The 5,179-nt window shown below is 45.6% G+C and overlaps 1 non-coding gene across 1 annotated transcript; it reads left to right on the top strand.

The window, feature by feature from the left end:
* trnal-aag (transfer RNA leucine (anticodon AAG)) lies at window positions 1-82 on the top strand. The gene has a single exon. It is a non-coding gene; the product is annotated as a tRNA-Leu (tRNA).
* Window positions 83-5,179: the final 5,097 nt, after the last annotated feature.

The raw sequence follows: 5,179 nt of genomic DNA, 5'->3' as shown, positions 1-5,179 counted from the left end.
GGTAGCGTGGCCGAGAGGTCTAAGGCGCTGGATGAAGGCTCCAGTCTCTTCGGGGGCGTGGGTTCGAATCCCACCGCTGCCAGCGTGTAAAGTGCCTGCTATTTTTTCCGCAACACCGGGCGAGACATTGCTGTTGTTCGGGCATGACTGCCCCACCTGATGCGCTTCGCCTTGATCGTATCCTCGTCCATGCTCTGCGTTGAGGTCGCAGTTTGTTCGGTTTGAATACGAGCAACAGTATAGTTTCGATTACCTCTTTTGTTCTCTACCACATACACTAATAGAATGCAGCAAGAAATCAATCTTTTGCACAAAAAAGAAATATTTTTTGTTGCTGGCAAAAACCTAACCATTCCTTCAAATCCAGCACTCTCACATGCCTGTACTTGATGCTCCACAGTTCAAACTGGCCTGTTTTCCCCACTTTTTCTTCCTTCCACAGCCAATATGCCGCCTTTCCTTTCTTCCTTCCACTTCATGGAAACTTTCCTGCGGCATTGCCGACTCCAGCATTCACTTTCATGATCTCACGCCTTTCAGTTTGTTCTGCTGCGACCACTGTTTCTATTGGGCAGATGTCCGATTCGCACCAATGTTCATTTGCGCCTTGAAACCTGTCGATACATTTCGATCTGCGTGACCGCTCGACAGACTAACACGATGAAAGCAGGGCTGGCCTCTGGAAAGACAGCCGCCCGATTGTTCACGAATTTTACTTGTCGAATCTTGTGATCCAGGTGATGGTAACTGAAGAACTGGATTTTGTTTTGATGCTTTTTGGATTTTTTCTTTCAGCAGTTGAGTTGCGTGACCGACGGGCAGCGCTACAGAGCTGCGAGTGGCGGTTGAGAGGTGCACATTTGGCAAGTTGGGGCGGCCCAGGAAGATCGGAAGTGTTCCGCCTTGATCTTAATAGTTCTGTTTAAACATGGGATTGAATCGAGTAGAGGATAAATGTAAAGAGCGCCTGTGGCGAAAAAGGAGCGATTGCAGTCCAAGAGCGAAAGTTGTTTCAAATTTTCGTTTCGCAGGAAGCTGTGTGCGGATAAGCCAGATTTTAAAGCGAGTGTGTTGGAAAGTAAAGAGCGATGATGTGTGTGAGTCGAGCACAAGAAAGTTGTGCTTGAAGCTGCGCCCTTGAGTAAAGTTTCAAGTTGTCAGGAAAACGGCTATCGTGAAAGCTCAAAAATAAATCCAGAAACTGCTGGCAACACTCAGCAGGTCAGGTATTATCTGTGGACAGATACTCGCTTTACCGGGGCGTCATTGTGCACTTTATTGATACTTCACGTTATTCACATCTAACACTCGCAACACCTCCGTGCACCAATTTTTCCTTGCTGATTTGATCAGAGATCAGCGAGCATTGCAAAATACATCCACCGTGGCTTCGGATTGGAGCGAGGCCCAAGACTTCTGGTTGAATTTCAGGAAGGAACCGACACATCAAACGGTAAATGCAATAATGGCGCGGATGAGATACAAAACCATGCGAGCAGAGCACAATGGATTAGGAATCCATCACCTCAAACACTCGGCCACCTCGTCGCATGAATATTGCTCAGAAAGACCATTTATTTGATTCGTTCAATGGAAAATCCTCGACTCAAAGGTCAAAATGCAAGAAAACCACATTTCAATCACCAGATATGAGATTCTGAAGGCAGAGTGTTGACAGGTGGTAGCGTGTCCGAGCGTCTAAGGCGCTGGATTAAGGCTCCAGTCTTCTCGGGGGCGTGGGTTCGAATCCCACCGCTGCCAGCGTGTAAAGTGCTTGCTATTATTTCCTCATCACCAAACATCCTTCTTTTCCAAGCAGCACCGGGCGCGACATTGCTGTTGTTCGGGCATGACTGCCCCACCTGATGCGCTTCGCCTTGATCGTATCCTCGTCCATGCTCTGCGTTGAGGTCGCAGTTTGTTCGGTTTGAATACGAGCTGCACTATAGTTTCGATTACCTCTTTTGCTCTCTACCACATACACTAATAGAATGCAGCAAGAAATCAATCTTTTGCACAAAAAAAAAATATTTTTTGTTGCTGTCAAAAACCTATCCATTCCTTCAAATCCAGCACTCTCACATGCCTGTGCTTGATGCTCCACAGTTCGAACTGGCCTGTTTTCCCCACTTTTTCTTCCTTCCACAGCCAATATGCCGCCTTTCCTTTCTTCCTTCCACTTCATGGAAACTTTCCTGCGGCATTGCCGACTCCAGCATTTTCTTTCATGATCTCACGCCTTTAATTTTGTTCTGCTGCGACCACTGTTTCCATTGGGCAGATGTCCGATTCGCACCAATGTTCATTTGCGCCTTGAAACCAGTCGATACATTTCGATCTGAGTGACCGCTCGACAGACAAACACGATGAAAGCAGGGCTGGCCTCTGGAAAGACAGCCGCCCGATTGTTCACGAATTTTACTTGTCGAATCTTGTGATCCAGGTGATGGTAACTGAAGAACTGGATTTTGTTTTGATGCTTTTTGGCTTTTTTCTTTCAGCAGTTGAGTTGCGTGACCGACGGGCAGCGCTACAGAGCTGCGAATGGCGGTTGGGAGGTGCACATTTGGCAAGTTGGGGCGGCCCAGGAAGTTCGGAAGTGTTCCGCCTTGATCGGAATAGTTCTGTCGCAACATGGGATTGAATCGAGTAGAGGATAAATGTAAAGAGCGCATGTGGCGAAAAAGTAGCGATTGCAGGCCAAGAGCGAAAGGTCTTTCAAATTTTCATGGCGCAGGAATCGATGTGCGGATAAGCCAGATTTTAAAGCGCGTGTGTGGGAAAGTCAAGAGCGATGTTGTGTGTGAGTAGAGCTCAAGAAAGTTGTGCTTGAGTCATAGAGTCATAGAGCACGGATGGAGGCCCTTCGGCCCATCGTGTCCGCGCCGGCCATCAAGCCCTGTCCACTCTCATCTCATATTCCAGCATTTGGTCTGCAGCATTATATGCGATGGCATACGTGACCGACGGGCAGCGCCGCAGAGCTGCGAATGGCGGTTGAGAGGTGCACATTTGGCAAGTTGGGGCGGCGCAGTAAGATCGGAAGTGTTCCGCCTTGATCTTAATAGTTCTGTTGAAACATGCGATTCACACCCCTCTCTCCAATCTCCAATCTCTTTTTTCGTATTTTCATTCTTCCCTCTGATCTTCCCCTCTCTGAAACCGAACGTCAGTCCTCAGTGAAAGCCTCAGCGTCATCCCCATACGCCCCCAACTCAATGAGTTTCGAGCAAGATATTATGCTGAGCTCTTCTTCCGTGAACAGACAGTAGTCGTGGTCCATATTGGTACCAACGACATTTGTAAAAGAAGGGATGAGGTCTTGCAAGGTGAATTTAAGGAGTTAGGAGATAAATTAAAAAGCAGGACTTCAAAGGTTGTGATCTCATGTTTATTGCCGGTGCCACGTGCCAGTGAGAAGAGAAACAGGAGAATCGACAGCATGAATGCATAGCTGCAGGGATGGCGTAGGAGGGAGAGATTTAGATTCCTGGGACATTTGCACCGGTTCTGGGGAAGCTGGGACCTCTGCAAGCGTGACGGGTTACACCCGAGCAGGACCGGGACCAATGTACTCGCGGGGCTGTTTGCTAGTGCTGTTGGGGAAGGTTAAACTCGAGTGGCAGGGGCATGGGAACCTGAGCGGGGAGTCAGAAGAGAATAAAGTTGAGAGCAGCAAGAGTGGGGAAGACCCAGGGGAAATCTACAATACAAATAGTACAAACAGTTGTTCAAGAACAAGTGAAAGGGAAAAGCGGAGAGCAGCGGAAAGAAAGTGTACTTTAGGCACGACAGATAAAATAAAAACTAGAAGGCTTAAGGCGATTAACCCAGCATCAAAGCTGTGGCAGGGCGTTGGAACCTGAGCAGGGAGACAGAGGAAAGGGACAGAAGGTATGGAGTAAAAGGTAAAGTGTTAAAAAAGGAACAAGCAGAAACAAAGTGTCACTAAACATATTTGAAAATTCTTTATCTGAATACATGGAGCATTCGTAACAAAATGGATGCGTTAACGGCACAAATAACTACATTTGGGTATGATCTTGTGGCCATTACAGAAACATGGCTGGAGGGTGACAACGACTGGGAATTAAATGTGCCAGGTTATTTGACTATCAGGAAAGACAGGCAGGATGGAAGGGCAGGTGGGGTGGCTATGTTAATAAAGGAAGAAATCACTGTAATACAGAGAAATGATACTGGGACAAAGGATCAGGACAATGAAACAGTTTGGGGAGAGATAATGAATAATAAGGGGAAAAGAAAACTAGTGGGCGTAGGAAATAGGCCTCCGAATAGTTGCAACTCTACTGGAAGAAGTATTAATCAGGAAATAGTCGGGGCATGTAATAATGGAACAGCTATAATTATGGGGGATTTTAACCATCATATTAACTGGACAAATCTAATTGGGCAGGGCAGGCTTGAGGAAGAGTTTATTGAGTGTATTAGGGATGGATTTCTTGAGCAGTATGTTACTGATCCTACAAGGGGGCAAGCAACCTTGGACCTGGTCCTGTGTAATGAGCTAGGATTAATTAAAAATGTCCTAGTTAAGGATCCCCTTGGAATGAGTGACCATAACATGGTAACATTCCATTTCCAATTCGAGGGTGAGAAGGTTGGTTCTCAAACAAGCATACTGAGCTTGAATAAAGGAGACTATGATGGTATGAGAGCGGAATTGATGAAAGTGGACTGGAAAAATAGATTAAAGGGTAAGACGGTACATGAGCAGTGGTGTTCATTTAAGGGGTTATTTTAGAACTTTCAAAACAAATATATTCCACTGAGGAAAAAAGGGTTTAAAAGAAATAACAGCCATCCGTGGCTGAGTAAAGAAATTAAGGATAGTATCCGACTAAAAACAAGGACATATAAGGTAGCCAAACTTAGTGGGAGGACAGAAGATTGGGAAGTCTTCAAAAGACAGCAAAAAGTAACTAAAGGATTGATTAAGAAAGGGACGATAGATTATGAAAATAAATTAGCAAAAAATATTAAAACATATAGCAAGAGTTTCAATAGTTATATAAAAAGAAAAAGGGTGGCTAAGGCAAACGTAGAGGATGAGACCGGAAAATTAATGGTGGGATACATGGAGATGGCAAAAATGCTGAACAAATATTTTGTTTCAGTCTTTACGGTAGAGGACACCAAGAATATCCCAACACTGGAT

Source organism: Heptranchias perlo, chromosome 35 (assembly GCF_035084215.1).
Source record: "Heptranchias perlo isolate sHepPer1 chromosome 35, sHepPer1.hap1, whole genome shotgun sequence".
Taxonomy (NCBI): domain Eukaryota; kingdom Metazoa; phylum Chordata; class Chondrichthyes; order Hexanchiformes; family Hexanchidae; genus Heptranchias; species Heptranchias perlo.
The sequence above is the reverse complement of the archived record's forward strand: the minus strand, read 5'-3'. Positions and strand labels throughout refer to the sequence as shown.